At 47.2% G+C, this 18,791-nt stretch overlaps 1 protein-coding gene across 6 annotated transcripts in view; it reads left to right on the forward strand.

The window, feature by feature from the left end:
- The window catches only part of rbfox3a (RNA binding fox-1 homolog 3a), a 450,354-nt gene that overhangs the window by 212,396 nt on the left and 219,167 nt on the right, over positions 1-18,791 (forward strand). For 4 of the 6 annotated variants that reach the window (XM_046414287.1, XM_046414282.1, XM_046414288.1 and 1 more), the window contains one exon: positions 8,417-8,479. The exons of the other annotated variants lie outside the window; for them this stretch is intronic. The gene's annotated coding sequence lies outside the window, so the exon portion shown is untranslated. The remainder of the gene's footprint in view (positions 1-8,416; positions 8,480-18,791) is intronic. 6 annotated transcript variants of the gene reach the window in all.

Genomic DNA, 18,791 nt, shown 5'->3' on the forward strand with positions numbered 1-18,791 from the left:
ATTCTGTTATTTTGTATCCTCTTTTTCTTTCTTTCTTTCTTTCTTTTATCATACTTGCTATTCAACTTATGTTGACCTGTCATATTGTGAATCAGTAATGGTGCAGGTTAGGGTAACATGTGGTATGATGGTATTTTGTTAAAGTACATCAAACTGCATCTAAAACTAATAATAAAAAAAATACTTTTAACAAAAAGGAGTTCACGTTAACAGGTGCATGCATTCCTATTTGCATTTGAAAAATACGGTTTGAGAATTTCATATAGGCGGTATGAAAGAGTATCAACAGAGGCTTTCATGCAAACAGATTTTTAAAAGCATTCCTGCGTTATCGAGCATCCTTGTTTGACTGTGCTGGAACACGTCAGATCTGAATTCGTGAGTGCAGCAGAGGAATAAAAGCGTCTTCTGGAGTCCGTTCTGCACGTTGGCTTTGAGTTTTGCTCCTTTACGCTCTCTTAAATTCCTCTTTTTGTGAAAGGAATTCTGCGGACGCCTTTTAACCTTGATGACACATCCATACGTAGGAGAGGACTCCTAAAAAAATGCTCTGTGTGGTGTTGCACTGTACGTATCCCCACGCTCACCTGAGCTCCCCGCAACGTCCTGTTCCTGTCCATCTCCTCCATGAACAAAATCCCTCCTGCTTGATCTTTTCAAAACTCTCCATTTGTCCTTTGGAGAGCCAAGGTTACCATGTCCATCGCTCCCCTCCCGCCGCAGCAGAGATCTGTCAACAAACTTCTGAAGACTTTCTCACTTGGCAAACTTAAAGAGGAGTGCGCTTGTCCCAGGAGGTAATCAAGCTCCTTCTCCCGCATCCGGTATCTTTAAACAGAATAGATAAAGGAGGAGCGGGTCACGCAGCAGAGCTCAGGTACTCGGCAGGAAAAGTTCAGCGTATTGATGTGCTGCAAAGGGCTGCTGCTTCACAGAGAAAGGAGCCCATCAGACCCCAGGCTTGATACCTGCACAGGTAGCCCAAAGGGAGTTAAGTCAGTGCCCAGAGAAACTGACTTGCTAAGAAAAAAACAAAAAAATCTACCTCTCTTTCTATCTTTCCCCCCTCTCTTTCTCTCCCGCACAAACCCTCCTTCACTCTCAACTTTTGTGGAAAAGAAGAAAAAATGGATAAATGACTGTCTTCTTCAGTGGAGACTAATGATCCACTGGTGTCTCTCAGTCTTGGCACTGAAAGTGGAGAAGAGCTTTGATGATGGAGGATTGCGGCTGACAGATAAAAGCTGGGTGCACCACCACCACCACCACCACCCCCCCTCCCCGCCAAGATGCCCTCCATCGCTCATACTACTTAGTTATGTGCTCCACTGTTATTGCTATGGTAACCCATTGTTATTTTATTTCATCTTTTGCCACTAAAGTTCAAGCTGAAGGCAGAGGAGCCTGGTACGACTCGAGGTTGCCTCTCACTCTGTATCGGTTAGCCTGCCTACCTCGTCAGCCTCGATCCGTTCATCAGACAGAATGCACTTTGGTATGACATGATGACATGTTCTCCAGGTCTTCTCTTTAGGCGCTTCTCCGCCCCGCGGTCAGGGTTCCCTTTGTTAGTTTTCCCGTTCAGGCCTTTGGATAAACACTCGTGTTTATTTCTTATATCAGACCTCTGGTGACATAATTATACAATGAAAGGTCACCGTATTGAGTGCTACACGTTTAAAGCTTCCACTGGTGTGTGTGTTCTGTGCACAGACCTCTTTGGCATCTTCTGTGCTGGACTGTCTTCAGTGAAACTATAGCTGCTTTAAAGCAATCTTTGTGCAAATTAAAATGCAATATTTAGTAAATTGCTGTTCTGAGCTATTAAAGGGTAGAAAGAGCTTGAACGCCCTGAGAAAATGTGACTGTTTTCAAGCCCTCTTGCTCTCCCTCCCCGCTCCTCACTTTTTCATCCAAGCACAATTTGATTTGACTTGATTTGATTTGAGCCCTGCCACTTTCAGTTTGAATAAGGTAACCAAGAGTTATTTGCCAGGAGAGACAAGGGCCTCACCGGCCGGGCGGTTTGATGAGTTTCCACACTGCTTAAAAATTCAAACTTTGCTTTATTCAAATGTAACACATGACTACAAAGACCCGGTGTTTGAAGAGGTGTATGAGATGTAAATGTCGAACGGAGCCCCACCACTTATCTGCCCCGCCGAGGAGGGTGCCCAGCATCGTAATCATCTGATCTGAATGGATTCAAAGTGTGCTTCTTTATGTGAATGAGTGCTGCTCCGTTGCTTTGACGGGGGTGGGGGTACAGTAACGTCCCCCTGGGGGCTCAGATGGAGCAGACTGGGAGATGAGTGCTGCAGCTTCTCGGGGATCTCAGATGTGTGAGTACGGTTATTTTCAGGTCGTCCATTTTTCCTCAAGGAGAAACACTTCAGATCCCAAACTGCATTTGCACCTGATTTTTCCTCTCAAAAAAATCAGCTTGGCTCATATTCCGTTTACACAGCGATTTGAGTCATGAGATCCTTTTCCTTCTGTAATCTACTCTCTCGCAGCTCAACCTTTGCACTCCTTGCTGTCAGCTGCTTGGAGTGTTTGCAGTTCAGTCGTTTAGAATTACTTCGCTCTTGTATGTATAGTAAGCCACTCTGGATAAGAGTGTCAGCTAAATGTCTTAGATGTAAATGTATGTAAATGCGAGACCTCCTGTGTACAACTCCGTGTCTGACTGTGCATAACCATCAGTGGCTCTAGGAGGGAACCACATCAGCTCCCTCCCTCCAGTCCACATTCACTAATCTCTCTGCAGTCACTCCACTATACCATTCAGGGGTGATGTTGACAGCCATCGACACAATTCTCCATTGGCTTAATGAAAAAAAAATGAAAACAGTAAAAATATCAGAGCTTAGATCTGAGCTATTGAAGAGCAGATGTTTAGCAGCGCGGCAGATGTTCTCATATCATCAGCAGTTGAGAGGCTACATACAGTACACTCGCTAAAGTGCGAGCTCACAGGTAAGTGCATGCCTACCTCTGCGTGTGTTTGACCATGCATCTGTCGGGGGGGCAAGCTAAGCTCAACCTTAAACACTCAGAGCTCATGTGACCGAGAGGATGCGTGTGCACGAGCAGCTTGTATTTGTTTGCGCCTATTTGTGTGTGTGAGCCCCGAATCAAGCTGCTCACTGCCTGCCTGTCTTCCCTCCAGAGGGTCATTCAGCCTCTCTCCCAGCTTCTAATCCCGTCTGTCCGGGGGAGATAGAGGGGAGCGGATGGCCGCGGTACACCCGGGGCGCCGCAAACACAATCACCAGCCTTTCACAGACACTTAACGGGGCTTTGCGCTTGTTCAACAAGGCAAAACGCGGCAGGAGGGATCAATTTAATACAAGGCCCGACTCAAATGGAAAGAGGGTAAATAAATAAGCAATGACAGCGAGGAGTGTTGCACACTTTGTGCTGTGGCTGTCCACTTTCACTCAGTCCCTCCTCTGTTGCTTTTGTGCAGTAGCACCTATAGGATTCCATTTCCTCCCTCTGCGGCATATGGGGACGAAGTGAGAAAGAGCAACGCTTGGCTCCTCTCTCTCATCAGGGTGTGTTATTTTAATAAATCACTTCTGCCATTGCTTGGTACATTAATTCTCTGGGCCCAGAGGGCTGTGTTGCCACTAGCAGCGATCTGCATGAGGCGCTAAATGATGTGGGGGATCCCCCGGTGAGAGAACAGAGGCTCTCTGAATCTTCCCTCCATCTCAGCCTTGTCGGTTTGGCTCTCACCCTGGGCTGGCCCGGCTCTCAGCAGACATCATAATCAGAAGAGAGCCAAGGCCTCATCGTGTTGCACATACCAATGAGATGCACATACAGTACCGCCAGAAGGGAAGTCACCTGACACCTCGCGTTGCAGACACTAGCCCCTCGCGAGGCTTCATTAAGCTTCTTCACTCTGGGGGCTTTGTACGAAGCATGTGTACAGCAACTCTTTCTAAACAGATTTTTAGAGTTGTGTATATTCTCTGAGGGTGTCGCTCCTTTCCCATCTAATCCAAAGGTAATAAGTCTCGCAGCAGTTTAACCTGCGTCTTCCGTTACCTCTCGGTTTGCAGAGATGTTCCTCTTGTCAAATGAAATTCCGTCACCCGGTTGTGTGCTGAGATGATCACAGCTCTTGGAGTGAGCCACGTTTCTGCATGTGGCGCCGTGCATAAACACTGCGACGCAGACGTGGCTGTTTTACACGGCTGCTTGATTGAATCCAGTGCAGTGTGACTGCACAGAGGCAGGTGGTAGCAGTAGCAGCCGCCAAAGTGGTAACACCGGTGCCCTCGTGGTGTTGACGGTGGTGATGTGAATGTGTTTTCAGTTTTCAGACACCTACATGTCCCCGACAACATCTTGACACGTTATGTCCTCTCTTTATACATCATAACTCCTCAGACGGAGGTGAGGTTGCCATTGGTATGCACAGACAACACCGGCAGATTCACCACCCAGAATACCGCTGGGAGATTATACCCTTCCAGCTTCGCACGGCAGGGATTCGGCCACTGTGAACAGAGCGCTCGGGAGTGTGCGTTGTGCCCGTTTTGACAGAGCGCCGCAGAGGCTGAACACGCCAGCCAGAAGCCGAGCACAAACTCAAGGACTGGCGCAAATGCAGTCATCTCTCATGCTTTTGGTTGTGGTTTTCACCTTTTCCTGTGGGGACTCGGTGTGCTGGAGATCCGTCTGGCTGATTGTCAGCGTGCGGGGGCATGCAGGACATAAACTACAAGCAAAATCAGTTGGACCTCAGGAAAGATGTGTCACACGAGATGGCAGAAACAGTTTGGAATTGTTCACACTGGGACCCTGTTGCCTACTTGTGTCATCCTTTATGTTACAGCTCCTCAGTCAAGGCAAGAAATCAGCTCGATTCATAGAGGAGAAAATTGGCCCCATTTATTAGCTTTTTGCTGAAAAATTAAACTAGTTTATTGATAAATTATTCATTATGTGTTCACATCAAATCTTCTAAGGGACAGAGCGCAAGTCGTCGACGTGGTTCGGCATGCAGATGAAATCATAAATGAAAAGCAGGAGTCCTTCTGAAGGGCTTATGTAGTATCAGAGACAAAAAGTGAATGACAGCAAGGGAGGTAATTTGAAAGAGTATAATGACTTGCTGCTGCTACGGTGTGCAATGACACACAGCGGAAACGCAGAGAAATTCTAAATGAGAAGATACGTTGGCATGTTTTAACAACATGAATTGGTAAATAGTGCAAGCATATACCCAAACAGTTTTCAAAAGTTATTTCAAGTTTAATTAAAACACGTCACAGCCATTTTAACTTTCTTTTCTTTTCAGTTTTTTGGGTTTTGTTTTGTTTTTTTTTTGCACATCCCAGTTTCTGTACTCGTGCGTACCCCTGACCCACTAAAACGGCATCTGTGCATTTGACTTAATATGGGCACGGAGGGCTGTCTTAATTAATAAGCAGGCATCCACCAAACTAATCTGCCTGTGTTGTGAAGTCTGTCCTTTCCATTAAGTGGGACTCACATTATCTCCTAATCAAATTAGTCACTTAATTGTGGCCCTCCCTTGATGGATCCCATGAAAAAAGGAGCGCCGTGTTTGCTGGAGGGGGATGTGTGAAGATGGAACACGGCTGTTTCATTACGATATGAATTTTTTAATAACCAAAGCGTTCGCTGTCAGCTCCTTGCTTTGAACCTTTGCAAAGGGTGAAGTTGAATTTGACATTTTATGCACTCACACAGTTGAGTGTCTAGCTGGTGTACTGGGGGCTAAGTACCTAGCCCAAGGCCACTACCCAATTGCCCGACAGGGGATTGACCCCTGTCATCCACTGATCACTAGTCTGATTTCTTAATCACTTCCCCGCACCGCCTGCCGCACCACCTGATCTTAGTCAATACATTAACTCCCTCAGCCTTGATAGAACTGCTATTTCCCGAGTCATGATTAAGAAGTGAAAACCTTATGTGACCAAAGATGCCACTGTGTCCATCCTCTGCTGTGCAGATTGGCCCCTGGGAGCTCACATTTTAAGGGAGAACGAAGGCTACCCCGGCGGCGTAAGAGAGGTTGCAGTGGCCAGCGTCCACGGGGGGGAAGCCCCGGGTGTCTGATGAATTGCGGCATGTGTGGTCGTTTGTCCTGCTGATGGAGTTTTATCCCCTGCCCTTTCAGAGTGGCCAGACAATAAAGAGAGCCACAGCCAAGCGTGACAGGTTAACCCAACAGTAATAGAATACTCTTAATAGTCTGGCTCGAGCCAAAGTTGGAGGCAGGGCCGGCCAAATCGCCGGGCTACCTCAGCGGTGAGAGTGCAGGGGGACACGACACCGGCTCTTGCTGTTGTTGTCAGACAGGGGAGCAAGGACAAAGAGGGCAGCTTGATGGCTTAATGGATGGTTTGATGGCTTCATAGGGTGAAATTGAAGTTGGTGAGGGCAACCGAACAGATGAAACAGGGCACAGGGGGCATTATACAAAACAGAAATTAGCCGTATATAAGCATGGCGTCAAGCAGCTGTGTATATTTTATAGGAATCCTTGAGCTTTAGCGAGGCAGCATTGTCTCTCTGTGTGTGCCTCTGCTTCCTATGGAAAATGATTTATGGATGCTATGACACTGTGGTGATAGAAAATAAACATGATCAAACCGAGCAAACAGTCAAAAGAGATTTGGATGATGTTGTCATGACGTTGACGTGAACGTGCCTGTTTTCTGGCAGATAATCCTCACAAAGAGAATCCTCGGGGCTACATGCACCCGCGCAGGCAACGCTTCTGTCGGTGTTTGTTTCTGTAGCACCTCCGCTCGCAGTTTGTCATGTCTGACTTGGGCTTTAATTAGGCCTGCAAATTGAAGCAGCGGCAGCAGGGCTGGGAGCCCTCTGTCCGCAGCTCAGCCGTCCTCCACGGCGTCTCCTCGGAGGACCTCTTCTGCTCTGTGTGGTTAAGATAATAGAGGCTCGCTCAGAAGATGTTAATTGAGGGGAGATAAAGTGCAGTCGTGGCTGGAGGGATGCAGCGTGCGGGGGTGGAGGGGAAGGAGGGAGGGCTACCTGATTAGAGGCTGAGGTGTTTGACTTACAGCTCTTTTTTGGTGATATATGTACGGCTAGATTCGAGAAAAAAGGAAGAGAGAAAACACTGGAGCAGCATGCATCAAAAAGCCATACTGAAAAGACAGTTATTAAAGTTTCTCCTGAATCATTTGTGTTGTTCGCTGCTGTGCCGTGCCGTGCCGTGCCATGCCGCACTTGCCTTGCAAGACCCGATAAGGCCGGGAGGATTAATATATTTTACCTCTCAGTAACTGCTGGAGCTGAATGGTGCTGTCAGGTTGTGCAAGGTGGAGTTAAAGCAGCCATGCAGGCAGGTGGAGGGAAGGAGGCAGACTTTACGTGGGCCCGAGAAGGTGGAATGGGGGACTGAAGTGATCTGACCAGAACAGCTGAAGTGACAGAAGCCACATTAATAGTGGCATATGTCTGGAGCACGGAGAAACTGAAAGAGAGAGAAAACAGACCCTCCACCGGCCCGAGAGAGGACAGAGGGAACGAAAAAAAGCAGAAAACATTGCCAGCAGCCTCTATAATTGCATCAATGCCACTGGGATTGCTTTCATTCAATTGAAGCATTCTCTTTCTCTGTACGTTCGAGGTGGAAAGCGCTCGCACAGGGAGGGAGGCAGGTGGTGGAGGGGTTGGGGCGGTGGTGGGGGATGGGGCGGGGGGGATGCAGTGTTGGGCCGGGTGGCGTGGGCGGGTGGGAGATCCGATGGTGCCCTCCCTCGTTCAGTAACATACAGCGATGAGGGCGATAGCTTCCCTGTAGCAGCTGAATCTCCGGCATCAGTGTGAGCAACAGAGAGAGAGAGAAAGAGAGCAAACGAGGGAGAGATAGAGAGAGAGAGAGAGAGAGAGAGAGAGAGAGAGAGAGAGAGAGAGAGAGAGATTGAACGAGAGAGAGAGAGATTGAACGAGAGAGAGAGAGCACTGTGGAAGAGTGAGGTAGCGATAAGGAGGTAGGTGGACCGCGGATCAGACCTGTCAAATATGATTGCGCACCCAAGTGCAACCCCGCATGTGAGTGTGTGTGAGTGTGTGTGTTTTTATATTTCCCAAAGACGCCCCCCCCCCCCTCCCCCAACAACACAAACACACAAACACACACAAAAAACATACATCACTGCCCAAACACACTCCTCACATTCCTCGAGAAATCCTTTATTTCTTTATTTGGGCTCCTGTTGGTGTGTGCACTGGATGCTCTGCTCCCTCCTCCTCCCCCCTCTTCTTCTTCTTCTTCTCCTCCTCCTCTGTGTCCTGCTCTTCTCTCCTCCTCCTCCTCCTCCTCCTCCTCTCCCCTCTTTGCCGCTCTCACAGCCTAGTTTTCTTTTTTTTTCCCTCTTCAATCTTGTGTGTGCAGGTTGTATCTGACGGAGGGACCGGTGCCGCGCTCCCATCCCCGCGCTCCTTCAGCAACAACACTGTGAGTATTCTCATGCTAATTTAGCCTCTCCATCCTTCCCGACGTCGGTTTGTCTCCCTCTCTCTCTCTCTCTCTCTCTCTCTCAACCCCCCTTTTTTTATCCTTTGCCTCTTTTATGTTTTCATGCACCGCGCCAAACGCAGCAGCAGTAGCGGCAGCGCGGGAAGGGAGAGGAAGAAGTGGAGACAAAAAGGAATGAGAGAGGGTGCACAGAAATAGAGGGAGAGGAGAGGGAAGGGGAACAGGGGAGGGGGAAAAGAGACACGAGGGGGGGAAAGCGATTGCTGCTACCGCCGCCGCTGCGAGCGCAACCCGTTCTGCTTTCAGAGGTGTTCCTCTCGGAGGATGTTGGAATTGCCGAAGGGCTGAAGGGGGCGGGTCTTGGTTCTGTGAGTAGATAGTTGTGTGAGAATGATAGGGCATGTTGTTGACAAGCATAGAGTGGCTCACCAGACAGCCGGGCAGCTGGAACCAAGCTCCCCTCTGTTGACTAAACTTCTGATTCATCCGTCACTTTCTATATTTGCACACAGCGAGGCGCCTCTGCTCTGCTTTCTCTTCCTCTCTTTTTTTGCCCTTCTTTTATTATTTTTGGAATGAGCACTTTTTCCAGTCATTTGTCACGATGCGATTGTCGGTGCAGCTGGCCGGTGAATCGTCGATGGGTGTTTGCCTCGGTGCATACCTACGCCAAGATGTGCTGAGCATATGTGTGTGCCGTTCATGATATGCACTTAGTTTTAATGACTACAGTAGCAGCTGCACAAATGAGCTTTTTTTTTCACTCAACATTTGTTACCACATATGTGTGTGTGTGTGTGTGTGTGTGTGTGTGTGTGTGTCAGTAATTGTGAAAGAGTTTCAGCTTGTGCTCGTTTCCGTCACCTCACAACTGTGCATCATCAGAGTCAACATATTATGCATACACAGTAATGAGTACATAGTGTATGAGTATATTTATGTATAGTATAGTGTGTGTGTGTGTGTGTGTGTGTGTGTGTGTGCAGGTCAAGAAGTCAGTGTCCATTCCCACACACTGCCCTTTGATCAAAGGGCCACATTTAGTCCGCCCACGGCATGTGTCTGAGCCATATGAAGGGAGTGTGTGTGTGTGTGTGTGTGTGTGGTGGGGGGGGGGCTGTACCCTCACTGCACCGCCATGGCTAATGGGCACGGAGGTCAGCAGGGGTGGACACGCAACCAGCTATGTCTAAAACCTCTCTGAGGCCTTCGGCGGAAGTCACGCAAACACGAATCTTCGCCGGAGAAAGAAAGCATATTGGGCCGGCAGAACGCTCGGAACACACTTTGGCAGATTCATTTGGCAGAGTAAAAGGGATTGATCTGAGCGTGGCAATTAGGCAAATTTCAGAACTAAGCATCTGGCGAGGCGAGAACGCTTCGCCTGGCAGAGGATTACCATTTTAGTTCCATTTTGAGAAGAGACGCAGCCCAGAATGTGTTATTGCACAGAACTACAGCAGCACGGCGGCTGAAGAAAAAAGAAAAAAAAAAAAAACGACATGCGACGGATCTTTTGTGCAGCGTTTATGTTGTGTATGTTGATTTCCTCGACCTGCGAAGTAAGAGTAGTGCTTTTATTAATGGTGATTAGCTTTAATATGTGTGTTCGCAGCCACGGCGGGCCGACCTCCCTTTTCCCCGGCCTCTATGAAAATGAATCGTCAGAGTGAAATGCCCGGGATGATAGCAGCCTGCCGATGAGCCTGCTTTCTAAAGTAGGCTGATATAAATGAGAACCATTCCCCCAATTATGGAAGATTAGGTTACCCTCCACCAATCTGAATCCTTAAATCCCTTCTGTTTTTACAGCTCTGTCTGCCGAATGTAATTCAGCCTCAAGACCTGGGCAGAATAGCAATAAAAGAAGGTAGAAACTTTAGCAGTGAAACCGAGGCGGTAAAAATATCCGTTGGGAGAGAGCTTAAAGCACATGATAATTGACATAGTGCTGTGTTGCAGTTGGCTGTAATTAAGTGTAACAGAGGTTGTCAGTTGGAAAGGGATCTTAGTGCATTTAACACACTTGAAAGTGCAACATTTATCGTGTCTCTCCAGCCTTCACCGAGGGTGCGTTTCAGGTTAGCGTGGGCATCTTAGCTCCATCCACATCTTTTACTACAGGCCCAGTCAGACATTATGCCTCCTTTATCCTTTTGTACCACAGTACAACACACGGAAAATCAAAAGAAGCCATTGTTTCTGGGGCGAGTGCAACAACAACAACAAAAAAAAGCTTATCGTCTATTTTTAGTCTTTTTATTCCTCATTGTTGCCTGGGCCACGATTCATGCTTACGTCTAGCGGGTGTGTGCCATAAACTATGTTGCGCTTCACAGCCAAGCGCTGGATGGTGACAACTCTCACCCACACATAAGTGATCTATGAGCCATATACCACAGGCCCCCTGCTGCCTTGCCAGCCGCTTTCGAACGCACAGGACCACAACAATGTCATTCTGCCCGCGTGATAGCGCCCATATGCACCGAGATCACCTGTATTAGCGTAATGTGCCAACCCTTTATTTCTCTACACTTATCACAACCCGCTACATGCTGCACTGAAAGGGTGGGGGAGTTGGGGGGTCTCATAAAGATAAAAATCACATTTCACTAGAGGGTGCTTGTGTGACAGTGATATATGCTGTGAGCATCCTGCCGTCTCATTGAGATGGGAGTGAGTTCTGGGTGGCTAAATCAATTTGTGCAAAGGCTGTTGGCGCTCGTGTTGGTGTCGTGATATGATCTTTGTTGTCCATTTTTAGAGGTCAGCGTGAGCGCAACGACAAGGGCAAAAGAACCTGACCGCTTTCGCTCCTGTTTCAAGACTGGTAAACGATCTCCCCCAAGAGGATTGTGGGTAAAGTCAGTCTTGGTCAAAAAGGTGTATGTTTGTATTCCCACCCCCACCTTAGGTTTAGACACTATGGATTCTCTATTAAGAATGTACTTCCATCCATTACCGCACGCGTCTTGATAGAGTGTCCAGAGCCAGAGGCGAGGTCCGTCCATGCATTAATCGCTGTAATTACTCAGTGAGGGTGACAGTGATTCTGGAGGTGCGTTTGACTTCATATACCAGTGGAGAACTGGAGGAGGAGTGGGGGGGTGGGGGGCAGTCGATAGGTGAACCTGACTCTCTCTAATGTTAGAGATCTCCTGTCAGGAAGAAACGAAGGGAATGCTGTCAGCAAGTAAAGCAATTTCCTCAATAATCCCGGAAATCGTTTCCTCTGTTTCTTGTGTGTTTATATCGCTGAAAACAAAGCAGCCTTTACGAGTGCAGCTCATCGCTTTGATGCACGTGGATGAAGGATAGCTGGGTGTGAAGCGTTCAGAAAGAGCGACGGAGAGAGAAGTCAAAGCAGGAGGAAGAGCACCGGCCGCACTCTTTGACTGACTTGTGATCTCTGGGAAGTGCAGCGCAAAAATCACCACAGCAACGACTGCTTAGCAACAAAGATGCTGCCAACATATAACAAAAAAGAAAAGAAAGAAAAACAACAAAAAAATAACCAAAACAAAGATAAAACAACAACAACAAAATGAGATCTCGGAATCATGGCTGGGTTTATTTTGCATGTGTATAATTTTGTTTCGTAGCTGCGGCGTCGACTGTGCAGATGTTCATTGTGAGAGACGCTTGTGAAGAAAAGGAGGCGGGTGGTCGAATCAAGGCTGTCCAGTCAGGGAAATGAAAGCGGAGGAGGGAGAGCTGAACATGCCGCAGCTCTGAGGGCTGCTTATTGTCTGTCCAAGGGCAGCAGAGTTACTCTTTGTATTACTCTTCTGGAATGTGTCGTCTAAACGATGTCAATGTGCCAGTTAATCACAGCGGCATTGTTGGTAATAAGTGAAAGGAGTTTAATAGGTGAATGTCTGCCACTTCCCTCCTTATCTCTCAGTGACTTTCACTTTCTTGCAGCGCCTTCAGCAAGCAATCACGGCAAATATACGACTCCGACTTTTTTAATTAAGGGCGGTTTTTAGCATCATGGATGGGAAAAATGTTCACGGGCTCACACACGCATGAATGTAGAGCTTTTTTTTTTGGCGTTCTCATTAATCACAGCAGAACCATGTCTGATACCAGCGTACAGGAGATGAAACCAGGCTGGAGCGATGGAGTTGAATATTTGAACATCTCAGCGTTGGTGTGTGCGAAGCAGAGTGTGTGTCTGCAGGGGAGGCTTTGAAATTTCATCCTCTCCATCCCTTTTAACTCGGCGGATGGGATGTGTGTGTGTGTGTGTGTGTGTGTGTCTCACCCGGTCAGCCAATGGCTGTTAGGAAGCTCCCGAACAACCCCCCACCGCCACCACCCCTCAAACCATTCACACACGCTCTCCTTGCTATCTGCTGCACCCCCCGCCCCCCTGCACACACACACACACACACACACACACACTCCACAGACCTGCATTGTGTCAGATAGTTTAATGTGAAATTGCTTTTCTTTCAAATTTCCCCCTGGAAACGCGGGTCTTCACAAAATGTTACATCTCATAATGGCGTGTTATTGTTGTTATTTCATACGAGTCCTTGGCTTTTGAGCGCAGAGGTTTTTTGTTTTTTTTTTTTTCAGCGGCGAGCTGAGGTCACACTCGGCTAATTTTTCCCTACGCTGCTGCCGCTTCTCCTCTCTTTGTCATCTCGGATTCTACGGCGAGCCTCCTCCTCTGCTGCGCCCACAGTAACCCCACTGAAAAATTTATCACCACCTCACTCTGTGATTACGCTATGCATTAGCAGGGCTTAAATTTAATTTGTCGACGGGCCCTCGCGGCAGTGCTACGGGCCTGGCCTATCAGAGACACTTTGTAAAGGCCCTGGAAGAGCCTCCCGGGGTGATCCTATCAGTCAGACACACTGTCAGCAGACACACTCAGTTAGTCAGCATCGAGTCAGAAATGTGGCCCAGCCAAGCCACACGCCACCGTTGGCTGCTCCGCTGGGCCGCTGCTGTGGGCATCAAGCTCCCCCGCCTGCCAATCAAAGCTCCAGCAAGGATGCTGACCTTTGTTCCCCTGTTGAAATGAATGCTCTTCAACAGGTGATCCGACCGACATCCCTGCCTCGGCGCCCGCAAGTTTAAATATAGCATCTTTTCTGTTTTGTTTTTTTCATGTTCCACCCTCCCTTCACATTAGCCTGTTATAGCACTGCTGCGTGTTTATGTCAGAAGCCCTGTAGGATGCACTCACATCTTTTCATGTATTTTTAGACTTTATGCAGTACACAGTGTCAATCGGCTGACGATCGCTTCAATAATAATCACCTGTCCTAAAGTGACTATTAGCGTCTTCCACTCCTGTGATTTACATTAATACCTAGTGGTTAATGTCATGTTTCTTTACTGAGTGTACGTGGAAGTGCAAGTTCTCTACCTCCGCCACAATGCACTGTGTGATTATGTTCCCTCTTGCTATGTCTTATTTTTACTTTCACATTTTCGTCCTCGCAGACGCTGATCAGAATAGCCTGATCTGAGGCCACTCAAGGCTGCTTTTATCGCCGCTCGCAGAACGAGAAGGTCAATTTTCGAGGCATTTCGTGGGGGGAAATGTTTTAACCAGCTAGTTACTAAGAGAACCAAGAGGGCCTTATGCTTCCTGTGGCTCTAATTGGGATCCATTTTCATTTTCATATGGTTTTAAATGTCAAGAACAGAGCGCACGCAAAGTGTTTTGAATTTGCTCGGGAAGGCCTCCGTCCCTGGGTCAGACGGGTTGAAAGCATATTGGTTTATTATGAAAAGAGGACATACTGTAACAAGACACTGTGTTAGCTGGGTTTTATCACTGGAAAAGGAGAAGAAGAAAAAAAAGATGATATACTGCTTCTGACCTCATCCGTGGTCCGCTGAGAACATAATGTCAAAAGTTGCCAGAGCTTTTCTTCATTTGACAGGAACAAATCCTCAGGAAGGACTCGGTGGTCCTCCCCTCCCCCTCCTCCCTGTGTGGAGCCTGCACTCTCCTCGCCTGTGTGGACTTCCCCTGGGGGCTCCAGTCTCCCCTCGCAGTCCAACTTAGGTGGGCCAGAGACTCCCAGCTCCCCAAATTCATGAATGCGAATGTGCGTTTTATATTGTTTGGTCACACCAGAAAGCAGCACAGCAGAATTTATTTGGGCATCCTTGAGCCTCGAGAGGAAGGTAGAGCTGGAAGCTTGGTGACGTGGAGACGACTTACGGGTTCGCGACTTCTTTGGATTTAGAATTCACTTCCTGTTGTTCATGAGATGATGCACAAAAAAACAGATTAATTTGGGATGACAACTCGAGCGTTAATCGTGTTGTTTCTTCTCATTCTGTCCCCCAAAGTAACGGGCCAATAACCACGTGTTTACGTTCAAGTCACAGATATGATTTGTGGAGTTTGGTTGTTCTAAGATTAGCTTCGGCTAAAATGCCAGATTTGTTAGCACTGAGTGTTTCTGCGAATAAACAGGGATATGCAGAACTTAGGATCTGAACTTAAAATACCTGCTTTAGCCGCCACAAACGTGACTCTTGCTCGGCAGCCAGGCGTCACAACAACGCCGACGACCACCTTCTAATGAGAAATTCAGCTCACGTGTGATACGTGCAAAACCAACGTATCCTCGCTTTGCTGAAACCTGCTGTGCCAACGTTTCATTCTGCCGGCTGTGATGTCCGAAGGTCAGAAGTATCAAATGGTTTGCGCGTGATGTCACATTAACAAAAAGCTGTGCCAAAGCAAAGCAAGTGAAGCAAGTATTTCCAATGGAAAATGAATCTAGAGGGAGATTTATTATCCTGAAAGTTAGGGATGTGAAATGCATAAACTACATACAAATGAGCTACAAGGAAATAGAAACGAAGCTGCTGCAGCAGGCTGCGACGGGCGCTGCACCGTCTCTAAATATCTTTAATGAACTTGATGAAGTCCAGACTTTCATTGTCAGAAACGCTGCCTTGTTGATCTGTGCACCAATCTGGAATCCGGTTTCTGTTTTCTGTCCACAAACTTTTCTGTGGACGCCTTCAGCCTTCCGGATGGATGTGACGATAAATTAACCAAACGCCCTGGATGTTGCGTCTGACTTTCAAAGGCAGTGTTTCATCCGGGAACAATGTGTAATCCCTCGTCCAAGCAGGCCTGCATGTCTACCTTAAACATCCCTTTCATTCCTTCATTTAATAAATGACACCCAGAGGACAAAACGGGGACAAGTCCCCGCTGACACCTGTGAAATATAGACTGATAATGCTCCTGCCAGTCGCCTAATGCCGCTCCCTTCCACCTCCCTCGGTCTGACAGGCCGGCCCGACGCATGTATCATAATGAGTGGATCTCTCCGCCGTCAATTAGGAGCACCTTAAGCATGTGACTGAACTTCTGTGATTCCTGAGAATAAAGGCGGAGATGAAGGATGTCTCCTGGAGCCTTTCTCCTTCGAGTGCACCGCAGCTTCCCCCTCAGTGTTAGCGATTTCTGCCAGACGATTACAAGCACAGTGTCTGTTGCTCCTTTATTTTGCTGTGTGTGTGTGTGTGTGTGTGTGTGTGCTGTGAATATGCGGCGGTGGTCCCAGGGGTGATGTGACGGAGGGGAGCGGGAGCACAGCAGCTCCTGCAGATGTGGAAAAAAAAAACTCAGTCACTGTCTGCATGGCTCACTCCGAATGATTTAATTACTTGCTTTAGACTTGAGCAATTATAGCTGAGCAGCACATATGTTAATTATATCTGACCTCACATTTTTTGCTGCTCTGTTAATTGTTCGCTTAGATGACATTCCAAGATGACTGTCATTGCTGCCTGCGTATCGGGCAATTTAAGAAAGAAAAAAAAAAAGACATGGGAAACGACTGTGTGACAGATTTTGGTCGATGGAAAAGTTTAAGCTGCGGTTCCACATTCAGAGGGAGGTCACAGTATGTCGCTCTCATTACTTTTAACCCCCCTTTGTCTGCCTCCGCTGCCATATATGCACATTTATGAGGTTCAGACAGTAGAGCAGGTGGTTCACTAATCACAGGCTTTACCCCTGGCTAACACCCCTCTCACACTGGACGAAAAGCATTAACACCTGGCTCTTTTCTCCAGCGGGGAAGTGGTCAAATGACTCCAACATGATGGAAACATGACACCCAAGTGGATATGCTCATTGGATTTGGATTTGAACTGGAACGGAGATTGTGAGCCAGGCCTTGTGGTCCAACATCAGTGTGTGACCTCACAAATGCTCTACTGCATGAATGGGCACAAATTCCCACAGAAACACTCCAACATGTTGTGGAAAGCCTTCACAGAAGAGTGGAAGCTGTTAGAGCTGCAAAGCTGAATGTGTGTTTACATTGAGACGTCATTAAAGTCCCTGCTGGTCAGGTGACCCAATACTTTTGTCTGTACATCGTATTTCCATCTGTCTTTGTTCAAGCAGCACCCAACCATTGTTAAGCTGGCATTGAGTTTAGAGAGAGACTGAAAGATAATTAAAAAAGGAACCAGTGCAGCATTGTCACTTTCAAGGCAAACTCATCTCCTGGCAAAGAAAGAAAGAAAGAAAGAAGCCAGTCGTATGTTTAACAGGTTTTATCACATTATAAATCTTGCATATATGCACTAAGTTTGCCGTTAAAAAAGGCTTAGTTACTTGAACCTGAAGACCCCTGAGGGCATGTCGACCATATGGTGCTGTTAGGAAAAAGTCACGTTGAAGATGTATGAATGCTATACTGTACTGAACACGAGGTCTGCATGTATCAGAACCTGTACACCAATCGTCTGTTCAAACTGTCATATTTTAACAATAAAGTCATACAAATCTGAACTTCATAAATGTAAGAGCGACTTGTATTTGAAAGGTCCTGCATCATTTTGTAATAACGTTCTTAGTGTTGCTGGGAACTAGAAATTTTGACCTTTCCAATGACACTGAACACACCGGGATCAGAAAGATGAACTTCAGTTATTTTCAGACAAAGACAAACTTCATAATTTACGGTAACACTGACATAAAACAGACATTCTTGACATTAACAGCTTACGCTCGAGTTACGTCTGTTGGCTCTGTGAGTTTTGCAGAGCCCCCACACTGAAGCCTCAGCAGCCATGTTTGTTGTTTGCACTTTGTCTGTTACATTAAGTGCAGTTCATTTACAGTCTTACTGCTGATTCTGCAAAAACAGAAAAACAAACAAACAAAACAAAATGTTGGCAGGGAGGGGAATCTTTTCTGTAGCCTCTCATAAGGTGAAGTAATCTGCACACAGCACCCACGTTTAGCAAACTGACCTGCATGGACGAGCGAAGACGCAGGGCTCGCGACTTCTTTGGATTTAGAATTCACTTCCTGTTGTTTATGAGATGATGCACTTTGTTTTTCTCTCGCCATTATTGCCCGGGAAACATCCAAAACCCACTAATGTCCCAGCTCAGAGCTCATACTGTCTCCTCTAATGCACGTTCGCCTTCCCTTCCGGAAGTGCTGGGCTCCGAAAATCCATTAAAAACAGCTTGCAGAGACAAATTGCTACCTGAACTAATACATCTTGTTGAACGACACATGTATTGCAATTTTTTCCGAACATGGTTTTATCACACAGCTTATTATCACATTTAATGGGGACTGCTTTCACTTTTGCCATTACTGCACACTGTGGTTTAATTCTCCTGGCAGCGAGGAGGCAGAACAGAAGTTAAGACAGCGTGGAGGGCAGATACACACAGCGAGCTCTTCAAATTCATTTTGTCTTGCGATATGATTGCAGCTGCGTGACTGTGGCCTTATAAAGCCACGGCAGGAGAAATGAAAAATACATGTGCCGCTCAGCACAATTACATTTGTTAATGCAGCAGTGTGTCTCTGCATGCTGTTTCTAATGGACTGTGCTTTTGTTTGTCACCTTAAGTGAGCAGAGACGTTTTCTTGTTTCACTTCACCACAGTTGGATTTGGGGAAATGGGATGAATCTGCAGCGTTGTAGTCTGGGCTGTTTCTGTGTTCCTTTGTGGGCTCAGATGAATACAGCGCAATGTAACTTAGTGAAAAGCTTTGGCTTGTAATTGCCTTGTGTTTCGCTGTCCGGCTGTCATCATCACAGATTACTTTACGTTTCCGAATCTGAGGTGGCGGCTGCAGTGTCGGGACACGAGTCCGAACGTTTTGACGCCTTTGCATACGAGCAGCAGACTTTACAGCGTGTGCCGAGCTCATCTGCAGGGTCGGGATTACGTTCAGACAGAGCAGGGCTGCCCAAAGTGGGGCCCGCGGGCCAAAGCTGGCCCTCCATAAGGTTCAGTTTGGCGCTTAAGATGTTTC

This window comes from Scatophagus argus, chromosome 16, assembly GCF_020382885.2.
Source record: "Scatophagus argus isolate fScaArg1 chromosome 16, fScaArg1.pri, whole genome shotgun sequence".
Taxonomy (NCBI): Eukaryota; Metazoa; Chordata; class Actinopteri; family Scatophagidae; genus Scatophagus; species Scatophagus argus.